The sequence below is a fragment of the Papaver somniferum genome, chromosome 8, assembly GCF_003573695.1.
Source record: "Papaver somniferum cultivar HN1 chromosome 8, ASM357369v1, whole genome shotgun sequence".
Lineage (NCBI taxonomy): Eukaryota > Viridiplantae > Streptophyta > Magnoliopsida > Ranunculales > Papaveraceae > Papaver > Papaver somniferum.
The window spans coordinates 77,026,714-77,051,065 of NC_039365.1; positions in this window are offsets into that span (position 1 = coordinate 77,026,714).

Consider the following 24,352-nt stretch of genomic DNA (forward strand, 5'->3'; position numbering starts at 1 on the left):
CTACTTTCTGTTCTTGTGAAAGTCTCTTAAAATTTGTGTCTATATGATCTACAACCCAAAATTCTTTGCAAATCTTATATGTCTGCATTTCTAAGTAGTAAATGACCCATTGTTTTTTTCCATTGGGAGTAACATACCATCTTCCTCATCTGAGAGGTTCATTGAGCTTCACTTATACATAGACTATACTTGTGACACTTCCTCTTGGTTTTCTTATTCTACCGTATGGATTGACTTTTTTCCCTATATCTTTACAAATCTCTGGAGTCAATCTATCATTTAGGATGATATTACCAAGGTTTCTCAGCTTTATAGTCCAGGTATGTTGCTCAAACTTGTGTTCATTGATAGCAATGTTGGGATCGAACTGGATTAAAGATAACAAGTATCCCATGATATCCCATGTTTTCATTCTGACACCATTGAAAACATCTTCTCTCTGAAACCTGAAAAGAAATAGGTTTGTGCCTTTTGTGATAATTTCATATCTACGATAACTTCTCCAACGATTATTAATCTCCTTTTTAATATCTTCATGGTCTAGTGGTTTTTTGAAGATTATTTTACCAAGAAGGTTCAAAGTAAATCCATCAGTATTTTCAGCAGGAGCTTCAGCAGTTGCGACTATTCTTCTTATGGGTCTAAGAGGAATAGAGCCAGAGTTGTTAGAATATTGGTGTTAAGATTCATGAGTTGGTTGTTGATCTGAGAAGACATGGTTTCACAAAAGTTATTGCTGGAGTAATGGAAGTTTGCAATTATGCTTAAGATTTTAGGGTTTTGTTTATAAGCAGAATACCTAATCTGATTATGGAAATTTTTATATTGATAGGTATAATTCTGTTTCCATATTTGTTGGGAGTAGAACATAATATCCGGCCTAATATTATTGACTAGAAATTTGAATTTGAAAATGGAAGAAACTTTCCCTCTGAGAGAGCTACAATCACGTCAAGAGTGGTTAACCGATTCAAGCGAGTTAACTGGATTGAGAAGAATCTTGGAAATAAATGACATAAACATGGGAGGAATGAGACTTTCCTGAGTACAGGACCTTTTGATGAATGTTTATGCATCTTTTGAAGGTTCTTGTTTCAACCTCGTCAAAGTTCAAAATTCCTTCAAGTGCTCTGATGATGGAACGTCCGCCAAATCTTCTGGATCAGAACTTTCTTCGTTGGAGAGATGTGCAACCAAAGGCGCTTTGTAAGTACCCATCTTTTTAGCGTGGATCCACGCTCTTCTGAAGGACATGTCATATCCTGGATCTTCCTGATTATATGAAACTTGGTTTCTGTCCAGGTTGAACTTATGTTCACTTTGAGAGTGATGTAGCCATAAATATTTTCGAGCATTCCTTCAAGGTCTCTGATTGAGATGGGAGCATGAGTAGCTTCTTGTCGAGTGATTCCCGTAGATCGGATGGTTTTTAGTGGAATGTTATTGATGGCGGTGCCAACATCGATCAACGTTCTTCCAAATTAGTTTCTTCTGAGATTGACTGTGGTAAGCAGTCCCCAGTAGTACATCTCTTGTTCTGTGGCTGGAGGCTCAAGAAGTATTTACGGAATGAGCTTCGGTTCAGTGCTGTGAAGATGTCCCCAATAGTACATCTCTTGTTGTACCAGGTGTATGCCATTCCTTTCAAGGATTTTGAAAATTATTTGCGGCGAACAACATGCTTATGCTCATGTTCACCCAAGGCTTCCAGGAACCGAGAAACATGCTCCCGAGCGTTGCCTGTTCCGTCATATAAAGTGAAGGTTTGGAGAGGTATAACCTTTTGGAAGAGGAATCCTTTGCGTAGCATCAGGGTATGGAGGTTGGTGGCGATGGATATGTGACGTCTTGTCTTTTCCATGGTTCTCCAAGAGGCATTCCAAATATTCCCGAGTAATGAAATTTGATAATTCCTTCGCAGATGGATCGCCTGCAGCTTTGCGGACTTCGGTGTCATCCACTTTATGAATTGGAACTACTTCAGGATCAGCATCTGAGGATGTTTCATTTTCTTTTCCTTTTCCTTGAGTCCTCTCTGACATCTTGTCAGTGAGAGTCTTGAGATAATTGAATAGCTCCTTATGTATTGCAGCCATGTTAGTTTGATTCTTTGTAAGAGTCTCTTGCACCTTGATGAGATCAACCATGGTAGGTGGTGGATTCCCCCTGACTTCCTCAAAGTGTCGGCCGAACAGGGGATGACCTTCTATGTTAGCGTGAGGAGGAATAACATCACCACCTCAGTGTTAGAGGCCGGAATGGTTTCCGGGATATCCTCATTGTTATTGTTGCTAGTGATAGTGTTGTTTGTGTTGGAACCTGTAACTAACCCATACCTAAAACCAGCCATCTTTGTGAATACTGAGATTGCAACCGAGAGAATGATCTCCCACTGTGGCTGCCAATCTGTAGGTGGGGAAAAATGATTTGCTGGTTTTTACGGAATTGAGGAGATGACAGTGCGGAGGCTCCTTGAACCGATCAAATGCTCAACCTCACACAGATGCACTGCAAGAAGGGAGTGCTTTAAGTTCGAGAGATCAATCTGTAGGACTCCGTCCTAAACCAAGACAATGGTCGTTCCAGAGTCAATTCAGTCACAAGAGAGGATGGGTTGATCTGTAGGAGGGAAGCTGAGAAATGTGTGAGATCAATGGTGATCGAGATTGTAGGTGTGTTGTGTATTCTGCGTAAGAAAGTTCTGAATGATTGAATTTACTCAGTTGAGAGTGATTGCTCAGACGATGAGTTCGTGTAGACGAAAGATTGTCTGTATGAACTTGTCGAGAAATTCTTGTCTGTTTCAATCATGATTCAGAGGCCTTTTATATTGCTTAATTGAAAACACCATGATCCCATGAAGTGTGACAGTTGCTGGAGTCAAAGAGTGGGGAAGTGGAAAATCGTGTTGAAACCAGTTGCTCATCGTGCGGAGACTTGGTTAACTTTTCACCCACTACTTTGCTAACTCCTCCAACTGATTGCACGACTTTCTTACATTATCATCGTGTGTATGAATACACGTGCCGTAGACCGCAAGACCAAAACCCTAGTTAATATCCCCCCATGTGACACGATTGATATCTCATGAATGTGGAGTCTGCAAGACAGACGTGTATTTAGTTAGTTAGTTGCTGACTTTATGGGACTAGGAGTCCTTGTATTTCCTAGTTGAACATAATTTGCAAATGTTCTGAGACTCATGAATCGAACATGTCTGCTGAGACAGAAAATATCATTGTCGAATAAATGTTGAGAACCTGAGCAAATTGTGATGCTGAATCGTTGAATATTGATACTTGAACCAATATTCCTTAGTCTGAGCAAATATTGCTAGTCTGAGCAAATATTGCTCATCTGAGCAAATGTTGCTCATCTGATGAATTATTGAATATTGATAGTTGAACCAACATTCTTCAGTGTGAACAAATTTTGTCCATTTGAGCGAATGTTGCTCATTTGATAAATTGTTCAATATTAATAATTGAACCAGTATTCTTTGGTGTGAGAAGATGTTGCTCATTTGAACAAATGTTGCTCGTCTGAGCAAATGTTGATTTAAGATGCTGGAATCTGAGCCGAGCATAATTATTAAAATTTTGACCACGGGATCAACGTAAAATTGTTAATGTTTGAATCTGCTCAGAATTATGTTTGTTGCAGAGCTCTGGACTCGAAAACCTAATTTTGATCAATTGCTGAATTGATGATTTATTGAAAACCGTGCATGATATGAAGGAGGGACCGGCTACATGGGATGATGAATCGACCGTGTATCTCCCAGAAGTCAACTGAGCAAAAATACCAAAGTCTCTGAAGACCAGTAGGTGAAAGGATGATTAAATGCTGGTTTAATCATTTATTAAAATAATGCTCGTGTGAGCGTTAGGTAGTAAAACCTGGTTATGAAAAGATGAGGGAATGATCAAAAGAGCATCAGACCGTCCCTTGGTGGCCGCGGGACCAACTGATGATCATTTGAGCAAACTCTAAGTTGTTTGAAAAGAGTTTGGACCTAATATGAGCAACTGAGAAAATTAGGTCAAAATTATTAAAACATGCGGGACCGGGTATTTGCAAGCCTTAGGGCCAGCCTTGGTCGGTCAAGAGGATATGCCTGTGTCACCATAATGTCCGTGTCTCAGTTCTGAGAGTTTCGATATTTTCTGGTGCGCGTTTGAGCAATATTTTGAGAAAATATGAAGGATCCAGGGTTTTGCTGAAACTAGGAAAAATTCACGAGATGATGAAAATAATTAATAGAATATGAGATCGCAAGGTGTGGGACCGGCCACCGCTAGGGCATGGCCGGCCAGCTAGCAAGCTCGGTCCCGCAACACTTTTCCCAATTTTATGTAATTTTTATGTATTTTCCCTGATGTGAGGGAAATACCATGAAAATGAAGAATTTCATGAGATTAAGGAATTTCCATGAGATGGGGGAAACATAAAAAATAATAATAATAAAATAAGGGGCGTGTGGGACCGGCTAGGGAATGACCGGCCGGCTAGGGCCCGGTCCCACGAGTTTCACTAATTTTATGTTATTTTCATGACTTGAGGGAAATTTCATGAATTCAAGGAGTTTGTTGAAACTAGGGAATTTCCTTGAAGTGAAGGAGTTTCCATTGGATGAGGAAAACAAATAATATTAAAATAATGAGACAACAACACGTGGGACCGGCCACGGCTAGGGCATGGCCGGCCGGCCAATGAGCCCGGTTTCGTGCGTTTTCTCCCTAATTTTACATAATTTTCATGAGTTTAGGAAAATATCATGAAATCAGGGAATTTTCAAGGGATGAAAGAAATAACAAAATAATAAGGAACCATGAGGTGTGGGACCGGCCACGGCTAGGGAACGGTCGGACGGCTAGTAAGCACGGTCCCACGACACCTTTCCTAATTATTTTATTTCTTTGATGCGAGGAAACACCATGAGACTGGGGAGTTTCCTTGAAACGAAGGAGATTTGCTTAAATGAAGAGATTTTCATGAGATCAGGGAAAAATAACAAAGTATGATAAAATATAGAATTGGCGTGGGACTAGCCACGGCGTGACTGGCCGGTTGGTGGGCCCAATCCCCTAGCGCCTTTGCTAATATTTTATTATTATTTTTCTTCCTATTTTGCATAGGTTCATCGTTCCTTCGTGTTTTGGAATGCTCGTTTGCGCATTCAGGTGCTCGTTTGTGCATTATTGCTGAGTACACTCGCACCATTTTGGTCGGGGCTTACTCGATAGCTGCTCAGACGCCGTACATTGAACATTTATCACTAACCCGTGGAATTCTGCTGGGAAGAACTACGAATTGAAGTGACGAAATGTTACGAAGAACCGTAGAGTAGAATATTGTTGAATATTCAGTTAACGATTAGAGATAATTAACTGGTGGCTCTATACTAGCAGGCATGCTGTCTAGGAGCATTAATTATTTGAGAATTGAGAAATATGAGCTTGTTGAAATGTCATATCTCTTTTATATAGTCAAGGAAAACCTTGTTGCATCCTGAAGACGTTATTACTCTATACTAGCAGGCAAGATGTCTAGGAGCCGTCCAATCTTTCGATTCTATATAGATGTAATTACTGAAATTGCTCAGTATTCATGAGATGTGTCGTTGCCTCAGCTGAGAGACTACACATCTACATATACTCTGAGAGACAGTATTCTCAGTCAGAGATTTCATGGCACAAGATTTCATGCTTCAATGAGATACATGAGCCTCAATACTCATCTGATTGCTGGATCAGGAGCATGTATAATTATGGTTTGACGATTTTAACCCTTGTCGAAAATCCACCATCTACAGAGGTTAAAGAAGAATCTACTCTAGATAATACAACTAGTATCACACAGGAGGTGTGGGGATTAGTAACAAAGCATTCAATATTTAATGTTAGATGAAAACCTGATTAGATTCAATCTAATATCTTTCGACCTTTAGATCGAAAACTTAGCGTGTTGCACACAAATGAAATACACGATTTTAGGTTTGTGTAACTGTACCCAAACATGTACATTTTTTGGTCCAACAATAGTTAACAAAATGGTTAGCCATATGAGCAGTTTCATATCAACCATATTCTTCTTCACCGTAACTAGTTCAAATGACTCAAATGAACTAGTTAGAGAGTTGTTCAACTGCTTAGATCTTATAGAAGTATACAAGACACGATCGAAGCAAAAACGATTTGATTCACTCAAACCGATTCATGAACTTTATAGGCATGGTTTGCAAACTTGCATTCCTTAGTTTATATAAGTATAAGTTCACGAATAATCGTTTTTATAAATAACCAACTTAAATACGCGGACTGAGTTCACGGACTTAAGTACCCGGAATAAGTTTGTAAAAGGTTTACAAACTCCAGTAGATTTTCTCGGGACGAGAACCTCCGACAGTTCGAGGAATGGGTTTGCGGACTCTGTTCCGGCTTTTCTGATCAGCAAAGTACGCATACTTTGGTTCAAGGAATAAGGACTTATACATATATGTCTTACCACACAATGCTTATATCCAACAATGGTTATATATTCTAAACTCTCATTTCAATAATTGAAACATTTTTAGAGGATGTTATATAGTTGTTATTCACAAACCATTTTTCTTCAAAGCTATTTTCAAGTGATTGAAACTTAACATGACTTTCGTCACTAGGTATAGAGATGAACTTGGCCAAAGCGAAAGCTTACCAACACATATTTCGAGAAGTAGATAGGCGAGATAAACTCGGCTCGAAATAGAAAATGTGTATAATCAAAGTCTATATAGCAAAACGACTTTGTCTCAAGATAGGAGATAGAGTAGATAGACTTTTAAGTGATAGATAAGTTCAAGTCTCCACATACCTTTTAGTTGATGAAGCTCCACCAGTTCCTTGAGTAGTTCTTCGTCTTGTATGTTGATCTCCATGGAGTTCTTGAGCTCAACTACACTTTATGTCCTAGTACGAGACTTAGCTATAGTAGACTAGAAACCAAGATATATAGTTTTGATCACTAACATTGACAAACATGCTTGAGATAGCAATGCATGCGAGTTCAACCGAGCAGTGCTCTAATAATCTCCCCCTTTTTCAATTTTAGTGACAAAACTATTAACACATATGGAATACAAAAATAGATAAATAAACTTTCGTAGATCCTATTCCACATGCCTAATCTTCAACATTACTCAAAATCTTCGTCACTTCCAAGTACTCCAACGATTCCAATTGTAAGTTTAGCATCATCGTTGTTGAAAATCCGTAGCTATAACAATGAGAAAACAAGAATTCTCAATCATTGTTATACAGTGTCATAGTATTATTATACAACATCAAAGTTCAATTGTATCACAACTTCGACAACAATACTATGGTGATACGTATCACTCCCTCTTAGCCAATACTCCATCTCACATGGAAACCACTCCCTCTTACATAATGATCCGAAAACCATATGTATTTGTAGTGTGAACTACACATTAATTCTCCCCTTTTTTGTCAATAAAATTGGCAAAGGTACGAAATCGGGATCCTAATGCAATTTCCAAAGAGACATTTCATGACCAAAAGCAAGCACATATCAACTTATTTAGATGCAATCATAAAGCCGAAGCTAAATGCTTTCGTCAAGGAGTTTATAAAGATACAAGATAACTCCTATAATATTCCACAGCCGCACTCACCAATAAAATTTGGCAATGAAGCACAAGTTCAATTAAAAACTCTCCCCCATAATATGTCATTCCCGAAAGAACAACAAGAGCGACCTTAATTTCAAGAGAAAAGAAGGATTTATTTGGACATAACAAATCACATACGAATATGAATTTGAATCCAAATAATACTCAATTAAATTAACCACAAGAAAACCCATGATTAATCTAATCGGAAATGCTCAACCAAATTAATCACAAAAAAATGATCAATTTAATCGGTCATGCTCGACATAAGCGAACTTACGGAGAAACAACTAAGTTAATCATAAGAAAATAATAAACTCAGTCGATTGTGCTCAACATAAGAAACCTTATGGAACAACACAGTATATGCACAAAGATTGTGGATCGGAGATCAACAAAATACTGCGGAATAAACAAGGATTCATTCTATTTTCCACCACTATTTGCACAATGACATACAATAGACATAATCCTCGCAAACAAAAGTTCATCCTATCTTCCATAAATAATGACATAATAGGCTTCAAACTTTTGTACTGTCAAAAGTTCATTCATTCTTTTATCAATACATGCATATCGACATACGAAAGACTTAACTTTTGACAAGGTATGGGACAATCGTAGTTCACAGACGCAAACACATATATCCCATAAAAAATTACAATATATAAAACATAAAGATTAGTACTGCAAAAATCATCTTCCAAACAATTTTAGAATTTAAACAAATAAACCTAAAAACATGAAGATGAAAACGTTGGACGTAGCTATGTGTAATCACAATAATGGCTAATCCAAACTCTAGTTATTCTTCTAAACAAAATAAGAAAATAAAATTCTCATCCGAAGATTTACTAGGCAAAATAAAATCATAATATCATCTTCATTATCGGAAACACTCCAAGATGCTTGAATCATGTTTAATTCTTCCTTGAGCTCGGGAAACTTAGTTGCAACCAACGACAACTGTTCTTGCACACACTTCACCCTTGAATTGACCTTACACACACCCTTGTGAACTTTTTAAAGAAGACTCAAGGTGGTAGGGTCACAATCGTTAAGGGAATCATCTCTTTGTCTTTTGCACGTATTCTTCCTTATACGTCTGAAAGTACATAGACGAACAGGTTTGGGAACCCCAAGAGAATTGCCAATTGAATCAAAACCACGATCACGAAAAATTTGACTAATAAAGCAAGGGTAACCTAACTTCTTGATGGGTGAAGTCATCGAAGTCATTTGAAAAATGATGAAACCACAAATATCGAGACTCGAAACACCCAATTCAAGGAAATAGATCAATTCCGCAAACTCTCGAATCCACCGAGAATTCTCAATGGTGGAGGGACAAAGATTAGAGATACCAAGTTTTCCGGAAGCCATCAAGGCAACACTAAGAACATTAGTAGGAAACTTCCCTTGATTTCAAGCAACCTTCTTACCACAAAGAGCAAGAGAAATGTCTTCATGTGATGGTCGTTCTCACTACATTACCCAATGGAATGTTGGTAATTTTGGAAATCAACTCTCTATTAACAAGAAACATTTCTCTATTTATCATGGTTTTAAATTCCATTTTTCCGAGATCAACATCATGAATGTTGGCGTATAAATTCTTGTGAGAGTATCAAATCCTTGACCAAGACCATCAAAGATGTTTCCAAAATTGAATTTTTCAAAGCAAACTAAATCCTCTTTATGTCCACTAGAAAGATCCAATTTATTTTCTACAATAAAACCCATAGATGAACTCCTTTCAAAAGTATTAGCACAAGAATAATTAACAAACCTAATCCTAAGAGAATTTTGGTCCAAAGGGAGATTCATGCTAGAAGCATTCAAGCTTTTTGAAACCTTAAAATTCATCATGAGATCTAGAAATTGGAAGGAACCAAGAGGAAATTACTTACTTGGAATGAACCTTGAACACCCTTCCTTTTAATCTTCCTCGAAAGAAGTTTTAATGGAGAAAACACAAGAACCCTAAAGTGTTCACGTACGCGGACTGATGGGATGAGGAAGAAGGTGCGCGTACTTCCTATTTATAAGACCCATTGATGGGCTTGGACCCGTTTATGAACCTTGACCCTCAAAAACAATTTAGGATTTTCTTTTAAAGTTCATACATCAAGGTTGCATCCTGTGATAACACAATTTGTAAGAGAAGATGGAAGCAGTAGAAAGCTCTATTTCCAAAAAGGATAGAATGATATTCTTAACCCAAATGTACACAAATCAAACCATGTCTTTCCCCATCTCAAGATATATACAAATGGAGTAGTGTCAGGCTTGTACCAAGAGGCAAGATGTCCAAAGAATCCTCATACATTTCTGGTTGATATTTGTGGGCAGTCCTAGTGATATAATCAAAGTAATGATGATAATCAGGGTTGGCAGAGCTTTCCATCTTCTTTTTGATGTGACTGGAAAGAAGATTTTTCCGATTCCTTGACCCTATGTCAAAAATATGAGAACCCGCATTGGATTTACTTGTGTTGACAGAGTGTTCAGTTCGTACATCATTATTCCATAGTTTTATATGTACAGAACTTTTATCGGGTTGATTCTTAAACTTAACAGAATTTTGTTTTTCTAAGAATCTGAAAACACTTTCAAACGCTTTAAATAGATCTTTGTCAATAGATCCATTATGATAGTATTTCTCAAAAAGATTAAGAGTTAATCTAATGAGTATCCATATCTTTGAGCGTAACGAACGTTTTCTTAGTCTTCTCCACTTTTTTTTTTCTTTAGATTGTTTCTCATCATCTAAGTTTTCCAAGTTCTTAGATGAAATGAGATTATTATAGGAAACCGAAGGTTTTGTCCATAATAATCTTTGAACAATCTTTAAGAAATTATGGCGTGCGTTACAGATGCCAAGAGCAAGTTTTTCAAAGAAATTTCCCATAGGGAAAATTTTAAGGATCAAACAAACACAAACTTATAAGGTTTATAGTGTTTGCCTGCTCTAATACCAATTGAAAAAGTGGGGGTACAACAACCTCACCCAATATTTCGCTTAGCAATTCGTATGGACTAAATCCAATATACTTTCAAGAGAATCAACGAGACTCAATCTTAATAAAGTATATCAAAGAGTTATATCTCTCTTTCTCGATTCAATACTTACTCAAGCAAATAGAAATCTGCGAGTCTAATTGAATACAAGAGAAATCACTTGAACGGTATCAAAGACCAATATTCAGGTATCATCCAATGTAAATCAACAACCAAATGTTGTATATTCTAACTGATTGATTCAAACGCACAACCCGTGATATTTAAATTATATAACAAAATATAATGCGGAAAAGAAATAACACAGAAACCAAAAGTTTTGTTAACGAGGAAACCTCAAAAGCAGAAAACCCCTGGGACCTAGTCCAGATTGAACACACACTGTATTAAGACGCTACAGACACTAGCCTACTACAAAATAACTTCGCTCTGGACTGTAGTTGAACCCCAATCAATTTCACATTGATCCAAGGTACAGTTATGCTCCTACGTCTCTGATACCAGCATGATACTATGCACTTGATTCCCTTAGCTGATATCACCCACAACTAAGAGATGCTACGGCCCAAAGTCGAAGACTTTAATAAACAAATCTATATCACACAGAAAAGTCTACGGTAATAGATAAATCCGTCTCCCACAGAAATACCTACAAGTTTTGTTTCGTCTTTTGATAAATCAAGATGAAAAAGAACCAATTGATAAACCAAACTTATATTCCCGAAGAACAGCTCAGTATTATCAATCACCTCATAATAATCTTAATCGACGCATCGAAAGAAGTTATTGTGGAATCACAAACGATGAGACGAAGATGTTTGTGATTACTTTTATATCTTGTCTATCGGAAATATCAATATCATGCCAATCGTTACGATTGTACTCAACTCGATAGAATCATAAAGATCGGATCACACAACTACAAGAAAGTAGTATCGGTCTGGTTTCACAATCCTAATGAAGTCTTCAAGTCATTAAACTACAGAGTCTCGAATAAACCTAAGGTTAAAGGAGAATTGACTCTATCTAATACAACTAGTATCATACAGGAGGTGTGGGGATTAGGTTTCCCAGTTGCTAGAGTTCTCCTTTATATAGTCTTTCAAATCAGGGTTAGCAATCAATGTTAGCTTAGTAACAAAGCATTCAATATTCACCGTCAGATGAAAACCTGATTAGATTTAGGCTAATATCTTTCAACCGTTAGATCAAAAACTTATCTTATTACACACAAATGAAATGCACGATTTTAGGTTTGTGTAACCGTACCCAAACATGTACACTTGTTGGTTCAACAATAGTTAACCAAATGGTTATCCATATGAGCACTTTCATATCAACCATATTCTTCTTCACCATAACTATTTCAAAGCTGTGTTCAGTCAAGCAGTAATCAATAGAACTAAACAAGTAAGAGAAAAAAAAAGCAGTACAGGATAACAAGATTTTTGAGTGTAATTGAGGGGGGGGGGGCAAGCAATTATCATGCAAATAAATTCTAATTGTAAAACTTAAACTACTATTAAACTAATCACAGCAGTAATTTCTAAAGATATAAAAGTTAAGGGAAAAACTAGGGTTTTGATATAAAACCTGATTGAAGGATGCAACGTTTCCATGGTGATTCCGTGAGGCTACACCATTATGTTCAGATTCTGCGCTATCAAATGCCATAGAGCGGGTATCATCCATAGAGTTTTGGTGGTACTCCATCCTGTTTTCAGCTGGGAGGTCATATAATCTATCATTTCATCAGCTCCATCACAAGCACTATGATAAATGGGATTATTGTGGGTGGTTGAGTGATTGGGATTATGGGTTAAAACATTATTGTGGACGGTGTTAATCTCAGAACCTGCATCTCTGGTACGCTTGTTTTTTCTCATCTCTGCATCTTCAATTTAAAGATCTAAAATTTATTCGTTTTGAGAGATGGATAGAGGAGTAGACGAAGAAGAGGAAATATTTGCACCCCTAGATGATTCCATCCAAACTTCCATTATATTAGCATCCGCACTAGTTATATAGGCAGCCAAAAAAAAATTTCCCTCTTCAGTATGACTCCATGCAGCGGATTCATTTTATTTCATCGCCTCTACTTTCTATTCTTGTGCAAGTCTCTTAAAATTTGTGTCTATATGATCTACAACCCAAAATTCTTTGCAAATCTTATATGTCTGCATTTCTAAGTGGTAAATGACCCATTGTTTTTGTCTATTGGGAGTAACATACCATCTTCCTCTTCTGAGAGGTTCATTGAGCTTGACTTCTACATAGACTATACTTGTGACACTTCCTCTTGGTTTTCTTCTTCTCCACTCTGGATTGACTTGTTTCCCTATATCTTTACAAATCTCTGGAGTAAATCTATCATTTAGGATGATATTCCAAGGTTTCTCAGCTTTATAGTCCATGTATGTTGCTCAAACTTGTGTTCATTGATAGCAATGTTGGGATCTAACTGGATTAAAGATAACAAGTATCCCATGATATCCCATGTTTTCATTCTGACACCATTGAAATCATCTTCTCTCTGAAACCTGAAAAGAAACAGGTTTGTGCCTTTTGTGATAAATTCATATCTACGATAACTTCTCCAACGATCATTGATCTCCTTTTTAATATCTTCATGGTCTAGTGGTTTTTTGAAGATTATTTTACCAAGAAGGTTGAAAGTAAATCCATCAGTATTTTCAGCAGGAGCTTCAGTAGTTGCGACTTTTCTTCTTATAGGTCTAAGGGGAATAGAGCCAGAGCTAGTTGTTTGCATATTTGTGTAAAGATTCATGAGTTGGTTGTTGATCTGAGAAGACATGGTTTCACAAAAGTTATTGCTGGAGTAATGGAAGTTTGCAACTATGCTTAGGGTTTTAGGGTTTTGTTTATAAGCAGGATACCTAATCGGATTATGGAAATTTTTATACTTATGGGTATAATTCTGTTTCCGTATTTGTTGGAGTAGTACATAATATCCGGCCTAATATTATTGAATAGAAATTTGAATTTGAAAATGGAAGAAACTTTCCCTCTGGGAGAGCTACAATCACGGCAAGAGTGGTTAACCGATTCAAGCGAGTTAACTGGATTGAGAAGAAGCTTGGTATTGATGAACCTGATTGCAGACATGGTGAAAGATTGGAGACTGATGATGCATGAGATATTTGGTGATGATAAGCTGAGGATTGGAATACCAGGATCAAAACGACTTTTTGAGATCGCGAAAAAGATGATGATATCACAATAAAGGCAAACACTACTGTGAAAAACTGTAGAAATCTGAACTAGTTATAATCACTACTGATTACCACCACTGGGAGCGACACGGAATCAACTGTGGAAATCTAAAAACAGATTAAAACAATATAATATTAGAATAAAATGGGTTAAAAGAAATCCTTTAGACAGATTAGCGAAAAAGAAAAATAAAGAAAGAAAAAGGTATAAACCAATCTACAAAAAACTTCAAAACCTTCAAAAAGCGCTTATGAAGTTACACCTAACTAGGATGATATTAAACATAAAGAAAATTATGAAGAACAAAGACTAGATTGGATTAAGCATGAAAAGATTGACGAAAAAATGAAGAAAGTTTCGAAAGTTTTTTTTTTTTTGAAGTTGGTATGCTTTGTTTTGAAATTGTGGGGTTGAGGTATTTAAGGTTTAACAACCTTGCCCAAATTTCTCGCTTAGCTTGGAGATTGATCCCATTTCCACATAATTTGTGTAGCACCATTTTTAAAGCTAAGTATTTTTCCCAACAACAGACATCCTCTAGACGCCAAAATAAGCAAAGGGTCTTAAAACATCAAGGGAAACAATATACGGGAAAGAAATGGAGGATGGCCTTTTTATGGTACCCGATCTCGAGGTCTTTGTGTCTATGCAATCAAAGAGACCATCTGCTATATCAACAGTGCATAAGACAAGGAACAATGAAGCCACCAGACCAGGACCGGATGATTATCGCTTTCGAATCCTGTCAGCAGCTCAGCAATGTATCTATCAGACCCATGACTGCCATATAAGCTTTGCATAACATCCATGAAGATATCTGCACCAGCGCTGAGCAAAACCGTGTGGCAATCATTCTCCTCTGGGCAGAAGAATTCCCTCAACAAATGCAACAACAATATCCCCTAATTGGTTATTCAAAGGCGTTTGAGACACCTAAAACCCACCCTACTGGAACAAAAACATTATACCTTAATTAATTTCACTCTCTCTTTCTATTTGGAAAATAATTACTATCACTTTTTAAATTTGGCTTATTTTTAGGCTAAGATGACAAAGTTTTAGTACATCCTTTCCGGAAAACAAGGTAATATATAATATCTACTTAGGTCTCCAGTCACATTAGCTCCAGTAGATAGCTATATACGGGAAATGGGGAGTTCTTTATCAGGTCAATATACAAATCTTTAACTAACCCGGTTAATGTTTCTCGTGGATGCGAAATACATACTTTAGGCATTTAGCTATCCGGCTCCGCTTAGGGAACCCAACCGTGGCCATAGGTCCATGTATAGTAAGCTACGCCGGACATAGTCCCACAAGAGTCCACTTGTAACCAACCGCACCAACCAGCCTTGTAACATTATATCGTATGAAGGGTCTGTCTTCAAAAGATATATAAATAGAACGCTTAACCTCAAGTTAAGAGCCCTGGCCTCGGGCCTTCTATGAAGCTGTTCTTTTTTACAGTCTTTTTGTCTTGTTACTTGTATTTTAGCTTATTAGTGAATTCATCTCTACTTGTGTTAGAGCATTGTACGGTCGAACTCTCAACTATTGCTATCTCAAGCTTGTTTGTCAAGTTTAGGTGATCAAAACTATAAGTCTTGATTTCTAGTCTACTTATAGCTATGTCTCGGATTAGGATATAATGTGCAATTGAGCTTTAGACTTAACGACGTTCATCGAATGAAGACGAAGATCTACTGAGGAGAGCTTGGTGGAACTTCATCAACAAAAGGTATATGGAGACTAAAACTTATCTACCACTCAGAATTCTATTCTATTCTATCTCCTAATGAGACTAAGTCGTATAGCTATATAGACTTTTATATTATACAAATTTGATATTTCGAGCCGAGTTTATCTCGAAATACGAGTTGAAAGCTTTTTACTTTAGCTACGTTCATCATATTCTTGACTAGTTTAGTTAGAAATAATCTATTTGTTGAAAACTAAATAATAAGTCAAAAGATGATCACGTGAAAATTGCCTTGAAACATCTTACATGATTTGTGTGAGATAATCATTTGATGTCGACTCAAAAAGTTTCATATTGATCATTCGATCACTTTAAAATTACTTATAAGCTAATGGTATGTGTGATATAGCCATTGTCGTCTTCTAAGTATGTTTCAATGATTGAAATGGGAGTTTTAAACAATTAATCTTTGTCTGGATACAACACAGTATGCATACCAGTATGCAAACTGTTTCGATATGATTCAGGTCCGGAAACCTTGTTTGCACACCAGTATGCGAATGGTTTTAACTGTTAAATTAGTCCAGGAACCAAGTTTGCATACCAGTATACGGACGGTTCTACCTGAGTTAGCTCCGGGACGGCTGTTTGCGTACCCGTTTGCAAACGGCTGGACAAGACCAAGTACGGATACTATAGTTTACGTACCAGTTTGCAAACTTAGTTGGTTAAGGTCTAAAATCGGTTAATTATGATTCTCATACTCATAAAAAAATACATTTAATAAATTAAGGAATGCAATCTTTGCAAACCGTGGTTTAATGTTCATGAATTGATTTCGGTATAAGTATTTTGTACAATTATGAATCAATCCGATTTTGTTTCAATTTGTTCATATATATTTCTGTGAAATATTAAACAATTGAACAACTCTATTAGTAACATAATTAGATTCATTTTATTATCTTTCATGATTGATTGATCATCATATTTGACCTAGAAGTGTTAGATGAATGTGGTTAAGACAAAAGTGTTCATATGTCTAACTTCGGTTAACTATTATTGAGCCAACTCAATATACATGTTTAGGTACGGTTACCCATATTTAAATGAAGGTATATTTCATTTGTGTGTATCAAGCTAAGACCATCTAATGGTGAAGAGATATTGCTTTGGCTTTAAGCAAACTTAGATTGAATCTTAAATCATAAGTTCATCTAACAATGAATATTGAATTCTTTGTTACTAAGCTATCTTAGTTTTGATGGAAACCAAACCCTGATTTGAAAGACTATATAAGGGAGAACTCTAGCAACTGGAAAACCTAATCCCGACACTTTCCTGTGTCCTAGTTGCGACTAGAGTCGATTCTCCTTTAACCTAGGTTTTTCCAAAACCATTTTAGGTTAACAACTTGAAGGCTTCATTTGGGATTCGTGAAGCCAGACCCAACTATTTTCTCTGTAGTTCCGTGTTTTGATCTTACTTGTTCTATAGTATTGAGTATTATCTTCTCTAAGATTTGCTCGAGATTTTTCCCCGATAGGTAAGATATTAAAAGTAATCACAAAGCTCTTCGTCTCATTCTTTGTGATTCCACAATAACTTCTTCTACTACCATATAGTTAAGTTACTTCTTCTACTACCATATAGTTAAGTTATTGTGAGGTGATTGATACTTCTAGGTTGTTATTCGGAAAATATAAGACCGGATTATCAATTGGTTTCTGTTCACCTTGATATATCAAAATACGGAATAAAAACTTCATAAGTACTTTTGTGGGAGACAGATTTATCTATCATATTAGACATATCTGTGGGAGACAAATTTGTTTATAAGTCTTCGACTTTGGGTCGTAGAAACTCTTAGTTGTGGATGAGATCAACTAAGGGAATCAAGTACGTAGAGTCCTACTGGCATTCAGAGACGTAAGGAACATGACTGTACCTTAATCGGTGTAAGACTTGGTTAGGGCTCAACTAAATTCTCGTCTGAAGTTAACTTGTAGTAGGATAGTGTATGTAGCGGCTTAATACAGTGTGGTGTTCAAAGCTGGACTAGGTCCCGGGTTTTTTTTCTGCATTTTCGGTTTCCTCATTAACAAAACTTCTGGTGTCTGTGTTATTTCTTTTCCGCATTATATTTATTTATATAATTGAAATATCATAGGTTGTGCGTAGTTCAATCAATTGGTAAATCCGACCTTGTTTGTTGGATAAAAGTTGATTGACACTTGGACATTGGTTTTTGATACCGTCCAAGTTATTCTCATTCCAATCAGTTCACGGATTCCATCTTGTTGATTTGCTGATTGATTTGAGAAAGAGATATAACTCTTGGATATCTTTCCTTGATTGAGTCTGACTGTGTAGTTGATTAGCTTGGAATTATATTAGAGTTAGTCCATACAGATTTCCGAATGAAATATTGGGTGTGGTTGTTAGACCCCCGCTTTTTCAACTTGGGTATGGTTATAAGCTTTTTAATAAGTATATTTTGGTGTCGAATATAAGGAGACGTCAAATTCCACCAAATTAAAAGTCACGCAAGATCTTTTCTGAAAAGGAGAGGGTATTAAGTATACCACCAACTTTTTCGTTTGGAAAGCTGTATGGACAAACTTGTCACAATTAGTAGCATACATCTACAAATCAATGTACCTGAATTGTAAACAAGTTTACTTGGAAGATCTCAAAAATCAATGTCAATGAATCAACCTAATATGTACCTGAACTGTATACGAACCGAATTCCAACATGAACAAGTTTTGTAATCTATATTTCAAAATATGAATTCACAAGAATGAATCTTTTAGGTTCTGAAAAGTTTGAGCTTGAAGAATTGTATATGTTGTTTAATAAACTACTTGTGATATTTTTATTATAAAGATAAACAATATAATGCAGAAAAGAAATAACACAAGACATCAGAAATTTTGTTAACGAGGAAAACAACAATGTGCAGAAAACCCCGGGACCTAGTCTAGAACTTGAATACCGCAGTGTATTAAGTGCTATAAACACTAGGCTACTATCATACTTCGGACTGGAGATTGAATCAACCCTACGAGAAATTCAGCTCTGTGCTCCTTTGTGTCTCTTGGATCTCACAAGACCTTATGCAATTTGGTTCCCTAGCTGGCGTCTTTTACAGGCATATGAGTCTGCTTCAACCTAAATAAAGACTTCTAATAATTCTGCCTCTAACAAATAGCCTATTAATTTCTTTCAGAAATATATTCAGTCAAGGTAATGGAAATCTGTTTGCTTATGAGGGATCTTCAAGGTAAGGAAGATATCAAGCAAAACTTAAACAATTAGGATAGCTTACTTTCTTCAAAAGTTGTAGAAATGCCTAATCAATTCTATCTCACAACAATCTAAACAAATCATAGAATAGTTTAGATATATATCTTGTGGAATCAAAAAAATCTGAGACAAAGAGTATTTTGTGATTTCTATCTATCTTGTTCCTGATCTATAGTTCGAGAACTACGACGATCAATAAGAACAAAATCTAGATAACAAATAAATAATGGGTAAAAGATAGTCTGACTGGGCTTCACGAATCCCTTAGTGAAGACTTTTAAAGTCGTAACCTAATACAATTTCACCAGAAGAAACCTAGGTTTTTAAAGGACGACTGTAGCCGCAAACAGGACACATAAGTGCCAGGATTAAGATTCTAGTATGTGGGAAGACCTCTATTTATATTGATGATCAAGGCTTGGTAGCTTAAAAACGAAGATGAGTTCGTGAACTTATTCCCATGTTACGAATTACTTTGTTACCATGCAAGTTTAACATCTCTATATAAGATTGATCATGTAATCATGTGAGAAGTTTGCTTTAAATCACAAAGAAGAAATATGCAACCCTGTACTAGTCGAAATACATGTTGTGCACCATGTGGTTAACCCAAGAGAAAGTGTTGAGTTGTTCGGAACCAACAAGCATAAGTTAAAGTATAATAACTCTCAAAACCAAAATAGTTTGTGAATATTTTTTCGATCTAAGAGTTCATGAAATTTTTGTTTTGATAAGTTCGCGAACTTTCCAAATCAGTTCGCGTACTGAAACATAAAAAGTATCGAAGAACCTTTTAAAATCAACCAATTATGAACTGTACAAATTAGTTCGTGTACTAGAAAAATAAAAAGTTTCCAGGGAAGTCTCAAAATCAACTAGTTTGCGAACTGAGCAAATCAGTTCGTGTACGCGAGTTCATTAGAGAAAATACATCAAGCCTTATTATTTGTAAGTTTAAGTTCATGAACTGATGAAATCAGTTTGTGAGAATAAAAACTAGCTTGATGACTCCTTATGAACTCAATTCGAAAATGTGATTGTTCGAACAGTTAACCGCTCTCATCATATTATGCGTTAGTTCTACATTGTTTGAACTTTTCTTTGCAATGTTCATCATAATACTAAAGTCATACAACATGTCTCAATAGATATAATGGTAGAAAATATGTGTAAATAGGATAGTCAGTCTTCACATACCTTTGTTGTTATTGACTGTTAGAGTCATACAACATGTCTCAATAGATATAATGGTAGAAAATATGTGTAAATAAGATAGTCAGTCTTCACGTACCTTTGTTGTTATTGACTGTTAGAGAAATGCTTGGTCGAACCCACAATGTTTTTCTTTCAAGATTATTGTCAATGTTAAATGATCCAAACTATTTCTTGATTTCTAGTCTACTAAGTTAAGTCTCGGACTAGGTTAGAATTTGGTAGCTGAGTATCAGATATCACCCTCGAAGACATTGGAGAACTTCTATATCAGGTATCTGAAGACTTAAACCATTCCATTTTACTCACTATCTTAACATTCTATCTGTTGAGACTATGTCGTATGACTTCTAATAAATTTACAGAAAAGAAATTTCAAGTCAAGCTTGTCTTGTTAAAAATCTCGAAATATCATTCTAGCAAAGATGTTCAACGATCCTTAATAATATTAGTTCGAAATAATTTACTATTTAAGAATTAATTTGTGGATCAATTAGAAATCTCTCATATAGTGAATTTATCATCTGGGAATGTTTCAAACATCATAAGAGAAAAATTCATAAACTTATGATATTTCTGATCAAGGTAGGTTGGAAAACCACTTCGAAAACCGTAAGTTCAGTTGGGGACAGGTCACGAACCATGGCGAACTGGATTTTTGTGTTGGTATTAAAAGGCTAGCAGTTGGCAAACCTGGTTCACGAACCATAGACATCTGTGTTCGAGAGTCTTGAAGGGTTGGAGACCCCGGTTCACGAACCGTATCACTCTGACTCGTGAACAAGCCTTACGGTTCACGAACGTTTCACCAACGGTCCCAGTAGAATTTAACAGATGCTCAAACGCTTATTTTTAAAATACGTTTAACATTGCTATGACTCTCTTAAAAACTTATAAAACTTCATTGATCACTTAAACACTTATGTGTGTACATCATTATTAAATTCTTAGGTGTTTAAATGAATATCAATTTGTTTATTGTTTACATGGCATATTTGCCAAACCGAACGGTCATTATTGACGGTTCCGTAACCGGACCATAGTGTATATTCTTCTATTGTATTATCAAGATTATTTATCACATGATTAATTGAAACCCTAACTAGTGTTTTATCTAAATAGAGAAAGTGTTTGCTTGATTCTCAAGTTATCTGAGCTTGAAATCTAAATAACCTTCAGTCTTGAAAAACTATAAGTATAGATGCTCTTTTAACTGGGAAATTCAATCCATGACACTTTATGTCCTAGCTGATAGCTAGAGTCATCTTTTATGAACCTAGGTGTGACGGACCGGAAAATTATGCCTTTGGCGCGTTGCCCCGCAGGCCGTAACTCCCTCGGTGCGCCATGATGAAGCTACGGTCCAGGCCTTAAAGCTAAGCAAATGCACGTCCATCTTCCCTTGCAAGCATGCTCGTGGAGCATGATGCAGCTAACTTAGCTTCCACACCATTCCAACTCACCCTTGATCCGCAAAAGGGTTTATGAAGAAAACAAGAACTTTCCTAAAAGGACAAAAACGTCTTTTTGAAGCTCTAAACGATGGAATTTGGCTAAATTCTGGTGAGCATGTGGATCTATATTACGACACTCGGGTTTTTAGCGTTTTTAGTTGTTTCCCATCAAAATGGACTCCTCTTGATCTAAATTACGACACTCGGGTTTTTAGCCTTCAAATAGGCTATAGTTTGCTCTTTGTAGCTTGATAAGAAGTATGAGCATCCACTGGCTGGCATGCAACTAAGCTTCATCAAGCTTGACCGCAATCATCTCTTGCATCGATCTACCGAGCTTAGATGATATGAGGGTCCACTATGCCACAATCATCTCTCAATTAGATGATATGAGCGACAACGTGCTGGACCGGCAATGCTTCAACTCATTGCGGATGCCTACGTACCCTTCCCTACTCTAAACGGATCAAGCACAAACTGTAGTTCATCCTCGAAGGGACAGAAACTTAAGACAACTCGTTTGCATGGCCGTGGACAAGCAATAATGGAAATGGCTTAGTCTGTATAGGTCGTTCCGTCAAAATGCATCCAAGTGATGCATGTTTGGTCCGCAATATGGCATAACGATGCCTAAGCATCAAATGCCCTCTTCGCGAGGCTAACAACTATAAATGAGCCTTAGGAATCATTCAAACTCTTCGGGCTACGCTATGAAGCTTACTTGGTGCATAGTCCGCATATGCACCATCAACCAACTACCCCTCCCTATATATGTTAATTTGACATTTTTAGAACTCAAATTGGGGGAGGAAAAATCATTCATCAACTCCCCAGGCCATGATGGCTGCACCTTACCATTCTGGCCAACATCAATGTACGGCCGTGATGGCTGTACATGTTCGTCCTCTGCCAACTCGATGTCCAGCCATATTGGCCGTCCACATCCAACCCGATGTTCAGCCATGTTGGCTGTCCGCTGCCAACCCGATGTGCAGCCATGTTGGCTGAACATTGTCAACACATTGGCCAAGGGCCAATGTTCCTTTTCCTACGCAATGGAAGCTTTGGATGAAGCTTCATCACAAGCAAATGACGCATATTTTAGCATGCGCCATGCTAAAAACACGGGGTGTTACACTAGGTTTCCTTTGAGAAACATAGTTAGGTTTACAACTAAAAAACTTTGTTTTGGGGATTCGTGAAGCCAGGTCCGACTATATTTACCTTGATATAGTTCGTGTATGTTGATTTTACTTTTCTGTTATCGAGGTTTTCGTAATCTTTTTCAGGAAAGATAAATAGAAATCGAAAATTTCTCTTCATTTCAGACTCTGTGATTCCTCAAGATAGATATCCGAAAATTATTCTTAATTGACAAGTCGAATATTGTTCTTGAGAGGTGGTGAAATATCCAGGATTCTCATCTAAGTGAGTGTACAATTAATTCAGATTGTGAGGTTTTATAGCTTTGTGTATTGCAAATAGATTTCCAATCCTTGATCTTTGATCTAAAGAAAAATCAAATAGGCTTATCTGTTAGACGCGGATTGGTACCAAAAGTGAAAAATGCGGGGGTGTAACAACCACACCCAATAATTCGTTTGGAAATATGTATGGACTAACTCCAATATAATTCCGAGAGCTCTAGATTAATAGTAAGCTCCATCAAGGAATATATCAAAGAGTTATATCTCTATTTCTCAATACAATCTGCAATCGAACAAATACAAATCTGTGAGCCTGATTGATATGAGAAATAACTTGGACGGTACCAAAGACCAATGCCTCAATGTCAATCAATTTCTATCAACGACCAAAAGTCGGATTTACCAATTGATTAAACTACGCACAACCTGTGATATTTCAATAATATAAACAAATATAATGCGAAAAATAAATAACACAGACACCGAAAGTTTTGTTAACGAGGAAACCGCAAATGCAATAAAACCCAGGGACCTAGTCCAGTTTTGAACACCACTGATACATGTGTATCTTCCTCTCTCCGGGAACTAATGATCCTCATAACCGATTGAGGATAGAAATGTAATTTGAGAAGGAATACTGATTTTCAGGCAGTATTCTTAGATAAGGAAATACCTACACAAGGTATTATTCATAAATAAGGAAATATACCTAGAAAATGAACAATTCCTAGACAAGGTAATATACCTAGATAAGGAAATATACCTAGAAAAGGTATTATTCCAAGATAAGGAAATAGATTCCTAGAAGGATTTGGGAAACCGTTAAAGCTATAAATAGAGATGTTTAGCTCATAGATAAGACATCTAGAGTGTGGTTTGTGATACAGACACACCTAGATCAAAGAAAGGAGGTTTGTGAGACAAATCACCTAGAGATAAGTTTGTGAGGCAATTAATTATTGTAAAAGAAAGCTTGGAAAATATTTTAAGGTTATTTACCTAGAGAGACTGTGAGCGTAACAAAGATAAAATTGTAATAGTTTTATTGTTCATAATCTAGAGAAGATATATTTCTTCGAATTACTACTTCGTGTTCTGTTTTCTAGTTTTCGTCTATTATTATTCTGAATTCCACCTCTATAATAATAGTCACCAAGGTACAGAGATCAACACGTATCAAGTTGGTATCAGAGCAAGGTTCGTTTTTTTAGGGAAGATTCATGTGGTTTATGGTTTTCACAAGGTCTCTCTACGTAAAACTTGGTGAGGTGCTCGAGAAGCTAAAAGACGTTAGGAGAACAAGGGAATCAAAATGGGAAAGTCA